The sequence below is a fragment of the Microtus ochrogaster genome, linkage group LG1 (assembly GCF_000317375.1).
Source record: "Microtus ochrogaster isolate Prairie Vole_2 linkage group LG1, MicOch1.0, whole genome shotgun sequence".
Classification (NCBI taxonomy): domain Eukaryota; kingdom Metazoa; phylum Chordata; class Mammalia; order Rodentia; family Cricetidae; genus Microtus; species Microtus ochrogaster.
Genome location: NC_022027.1, coordinates 15,943,060 through 15,949,059, shown reverse-complemented (window position 1 = coordinate 15,949,059; position 6,000 = coordinate 15,943,060). Strand labels below are relative to the sequence as shown.

The 6,000-nt window shown below is 37.4% G+C and overlaps 1 protein-coding gene across 6 annotated transcripts in view; it reads right to left on the bottom strand.

The window, feature by feature from the left end:
• Positions 1-6,000, bottom strand: part of Pcdh7 (protocadherin 7) — a 409,507-nt gene that overhangs the window by 335,409 nt on the left and 68,098 nt on the right. The window lies entirely within an intron of this gene.

The following is a 6,000-nucleotide window of genomic DNA, read 5'->3' as shown; positions in this document are numbered from 1 at the left end:
AATCATTGAGACTGAATTTGTCACAGAACGAGTGGGCCAGTAGCTGGTTGAGGACCAGGACAACTCTAATCTGATATTCTAGGTCAAACCTTTGGCAGGTACTGGATACTTGGCCTGTATGCTGCAGCTCTGGTTTTGTAGGTAAGGAATCAAACCCAGAACTGTAGTATGCTAACCGGACAATCTACCAACTGAGCTACATCCCCAGAACCAATTATGTCTTTAAGTTATAGCTGTGCTTGATGACTTACACTTGTAACCTAACTGGAGAGGCTGAGACAAGAAAATTGTAATGAGTTCCAGGACAGCCTAGGTCACATAGTGATTTCCAGGCTAGAGCTACAGAGTGAAACCCTGTCTCACAAAAGACCACACACACACACACACACACACACACACACACACACATTTTTTTGTATATAAATATAATATGAAACTCATTCAAACTGGGGAGACAGGATATCTTCACTAGCTTCAATAGTTCTATGAACCATAATTTTTCAAGAACAGACAAGCAAACTGTGAAAACCGAAATCAAACATTTTTCCCCAGACAATGACGCAAGCTCTTAGTGACTTCAGTTCAAAAATGATCTGAGGAATATCACAAGTATTTGTTTTCAATTAATTTCATATATATTTGTGGACAAATGTACATATATATGTGTGTGTGTGTGTGTGTATGTGTGTGTGTGTATCTTTGTGTTTGTCCCAGCCCAAATATTTCCTGAACAAATTTCATACCATCAGTCAAATATATTTGTATTCCCAAAATAGAAACTTTGGTTGACTGTATGCCATCAATTAATGATCCACAATGTTTCTATTTCAATAATTATTATGACCTCTGATAATTCCTAGTAAACAAATGTTGCATCATGTGAGTATATGGGTCAAATATATATGGATCAAAGCAATAGATAAGGGAAAAATGAGAAGAACCTTAAGTTCTTCTTACTAAAGGCCCTGGTAGGTTTTGCCAACAACAATGGTAGCCTCCTACAAATACATAGTTCCCGGGAAAAAAATTCAATACATAATAGTGAAATATTTTCTTTTCTTTCATGGATTTTATCATGAGCAGTGTAACCCTTCAATAATATTTGCTACATTTTAGCGCTCACAAGGAAAACCACCAAGGTCACTGTCCGCTGTGAAAAACCAGAGCCACTCTTCTGGCGAATGACCATGAGGATTGGCAGATACATCCATTCCGTGTAATGGAGACAAATGCACACCATCTGAACACACCCTCAAAGGGGAGAAAAGAGAGGATGAGAGACCCTTTCATGTCACACACAGGGTAAATTATTTCTAAATCACAGTGTTCCCTCAAGCCTGTCCAAAGGCAGAGCTGTTAGACTTTCCAGAGTGCCGCCCTTTGTAAATCATTTCAATGACTCTTAATAGAATCCGGTGAATCACATTATATATTCAAAATCTGATTATCTTCATACCTGTCTTTCATGTTTGCTCTCAAAACAGCAAGAGTCATATCTTTTTATCTAAGAGAATCCTTCAGGCATTGGTTTGTGGTCACTTAGAATTTAAAATGGGATTCATTTGACTACAGCTCAGAGAGTTAGTTCACACCCTTTCATTCCTGCATGCGCATGTCATATTGCGAAAGAGGCTTCTTTACAATGTCGAGTCTGGGTCCAAGGAAAAAGTGGTGGGCATTCTCGGATTTTAAAAAGAATTATTTTTAATTCTGGTGACATCATGGCATATTCATCAACACCTTGAAGTGTAATTTTGTTGTTGTTGTTCATTGTCTTCATTAAACCTCTTGAGGGTTCAATGGCTTAGGTCACAACATGAAACATCATGCTAATTAGGCTGCTAATTAAATAGGAGAAATATATTGTACAAAATAGATTGCTGTATTACTTTGTTTTAACTTTTGTGTCGTTTCAACTTGGTAACCACTAATTTGAAATCCTCTAATCACGCTCTTTAGCCCAAATGTTAATCTCAGAGAGCAGCAACCTATGATTACAGAGCCGAACTGTAAGATATAGACTGCATTTTTCCTTTACATTAAAACTGTGCTTCTGGAAGACAAGAAAGACCCTGTGTTGGTACTTTTTTTGGTATTCATTTGAATACAGCCTCTCTATATGGAGGACTAATTGGAAGTTCTCCTTATGAACAATGGTAACAATTTCTCAGGGTGAAAAGCAAGATATTTCTGTAAGCTTTCAGCAAAAGATTTTTGTTAAAAGGTCCATGTTATTCACTGCATTTATTTCCTTAATATTTTAAATGTTCTTCTTGCATACATTTGTTTCTGTAACATGACTGTCACAGTCAACTTTCAGTTCAAAAAGTCATAAGTTTTATTTACTATTAAGTCACCAGAAAGTTCATGTAGCCTAACTGTGCCCATTTGAAATGCTTTATCAGGAGGAATTCAGTTTCTGATGTTTCCAGCATACACGTTCCAAATGTCTGTGTCTTTCATGAGTGTGACACACATGGGAGAAAAAAGCCTGTACTGACTTCCCTTTAACAGCTAGACACACAGGAAAGAAGATAGATCAGAGGCCTGGAACCCACTTAGATCCCACAAGGGCAGACTTTTCACCAACACAGTTGGGCAGCAGCAATTAGAAAATTGGATGAACTGTAGTTGTAAGAGCGCTTGGGTCGGTCTCAAAATGGGAAATGGATTTTAACCCTTAACATCTGAGGACAGAAGTAATAGGTGATTCCTTTAAATCACAGTAATGAAAATTCCCCAGTAAAAATCCACAGAAAACAAGTTAGGATCTGTTGTTATGCTGCTGTGGATGTCCATAAAACACACAGGGTCCAGCTCTATCACTGAAACAGCAAAAATTTCTCAAGCTTGCAGTCTAATAAAATTCCTGAGTTGGCCTTGTTTCTTTTCAAACACTCCACTCCTGAATGGCGACATGAACTCAAAATAGCATCTTCTCCTGTTTTCACAAGTCATGTGATGTGCTTCAAGACCACTACAGCACCATGGCTGCAGTCAGCATTTCCAGGTAGAGCTACTAATCATCTTACATTATTGAAGAAGGGGTTTTAAATAGGTGAACATGAAGGTCATGGCATTAGTTTTATCCTCTCCAGAGCTCAAGTAATCATGGAGGTTCAAATGAAAACCACTGATTGGCAAATCCAATTCAATGGCAGAGGCATGTATTTTGTTTCTATTTTGTGTGTTCAAACCCTATCAACTAATAAATGCAGGACATTTGGTCTTTAATACTTTTCAAAATAAAATCCTTTTAATAAAATAGATATTTATTGGACATTTTCAAAAATAACACAAATAACACACTTGTTTAGTGGTAGTGTAAACCACTGTACCGTTAGTTTTATTATACTTTGTAAATAACTTATAATTTTATGATAGTGATATCAGTAGGAAAGTCTATGTCCTTGTGCCTGCAGGTAAGAGGGTCTTCAAACATTCTTTTTGAAAACTTTTATCTTTGGCTTAGACAAAGTCTTGATCCCTGCTTCCCCATTTCACTCTAACTTGTCTGTGCTTGCAAAAACCATAGCTCACAGAGCTCAAGGTCAGCACACCGGAAACTGATAAATTTCCCTGGAAACCCTCAATCTGCCTGGCCCTGCTGAGTTGCTCTAGGAGTTTTCATCTGCCTTTTTGAGAATGATATTAGCTCTTTCTTGACTCACAAATACCTGCCACCCCCACTCTCACAAATTCCAACATCAATTATAAAAGCACTGATAAGAAAATGAATGATTGAAAACCTTGAATTAGTTCATAGTATGGCACGTGTGTGTGTGTGTGTGTGTGTGTGTGTGTGTGTGTGTGTGTGGCCTACAGTGATCATCGTTAATTTATGACCCAGCATTGTTAACTTTGTAATGTTGTTTATGAGTAAATGGAAGGAGAGGGGTGGATTTGTGCAAATAGTCAGGTGGGAAGCAATGTTTCGAACCGAGGCTCTCTGACTTCAGAGCACTGACCTCTGTGAGCCACTGTTTGTGCAGCACTGCAAGTGCCTGCACAGATTCCCCATTGCCCTGTGAACTCTACTTCCTTAAGGAATACAGTTATCATTTTCTCCAGTCCGCCCAGATTCTGGAAGCAAAATCTGCATTTTAAAATGTTTCAACGTAAAGCTACATATTTATAGACACATATGTTTAGCCCACAAAGCAAGTAAATTGGAAAAGAATTTCCCTTCTTTCCTGTCTACAGTATTTAAAGCAGATCATTTACATCGGAGTCTATCTTTAACAAATATTTCTGTATGCTAGAACCTCAGAATTCTGTTTAAGTCAAAGTTAGGCAGCTTGACTCCATCTCATGCTGATAGATCTGTGATCTAAGGAACCAAAAATTCATCTCTATACCCCAACACAACTCAACAAACTCATATCGTTGTTTTACAGTATGTGGGGGCCTAAAAGCCTTGAGACCCACAGTGTGACCCATTAAGTCAGAGTAGAAATACAGCCCAGCTCTATCTCCTGCTAGTTTTTTTACCTCTACATGGCAAGTGAAACTGGCTTATTTTCCAAGCCCTATGATAGGTATAATGACAATACTAGTGTCTTCATTATGAGGTTGGTAAAAATAAACAAAGTAATTAATACATCACCAGGATGGAGGTGACTTTTAGTAACTTCTGTTTCAAAAGTGATCTGAAAAATACTAATATTCATTCAGTTGTCAATGAATTTATTTTTATCAAAACATGGCTGTAAACTAAGCAGCATCAAATTCTTTAAAGAAAAATAAAAGCTAAGATGAAAAGCCAGCATTATAATCCTTAATTTAATGTTTCCTAATTTTACTTTAGTGAAATTTTTATTCATGTGAAAATCTGATCTGCATGCAGCTTTTGAGATGATCCTCATTCCCAGCTGCCCTGGCATTTACACAACACTCTTCAATGAGCAAAAGACAGTGAAGAGAAGAAGCTCTAAAATTCTTAGAAAGTGGCATAGGAGATGCTCAGAAGCTGGAGGCAGAGAGGGCATCTCCAACGACCCCCCCACAACTGCTAATCTTGTGAAATCAACTAATGTGATAGGTTAAATTTTATTGTCTATATGAATTGTACAAATCATTGATTTGAAATTAAGCTAAATTGAAAAAAAAGGTGTACAATTGGCTATTTCTCTGCAAAAGAGAGAAGCTGTGAGCCCTGCCACCTCTATGATTGTGAAAGCAGTACTGCTTTACAAGTCAGCAAACAGTAATGAAAAAAAAAAAAAACAAACAAACATGACATCTATACTAGCTCTGTTTTCATTTTCTTTCCTATGGTTTCTTGGAACTTCAATGGTTGGGTGGTAGCAGGAAAGTAAAAGGAAAGGAATGTTTTCTGTGTAAGGTGCTTTGCAACTAAACATTAATCTTGAAGTTTTAACAGTCACAAGACTCCTCTGTCTGTGGTTGCTTCCTCTAAGCAAAGAATTACCATCAGATGAAAGAGCCCACAGCAATAAACATCAGGGGCTAGCTAGTGTCTGCCTCTCCTCTGAACTCAACCAGCCTGATCCAAGTCCAGAAATGCCTTTGAAGTCATGGAGACCTTTATGTGCAGATCAATCCTTAGGGGGTAAAGAGCAAGAAAAACTGGTTCTCTCTCTCTTATATTCTGCCAGTGCCTGCATTCAACTCTAGGCAGAACAAAATGGCTTTCTCTGTTGTAAAGGAAATGATTTTGTACTTGGGTGTTACTTGCCTCAGTTGAATTAGAGGGAATCTATTGATCCCAGAAAATAATTATTTAATGCAATAGCATGTTTCCTTTTGATTAAATCAAGAACTCAGCAGCAACAACTGTAAATTTATTACCTTGGTCTTAAAGTGTGTGGGGGGGTGTATTCTTGGTCATAAAGTGGAAGACTACATATGATTCTCTTTATACCAAAGATCATTCTTTATTAGTAATGGTGTCAGTAGGAAGTATCAGTTTATTAAACCTGTAAGTTATAAAATTATAGAAATTAAAGTTAAAATTAATTTATTGATGGTATCAGTCTA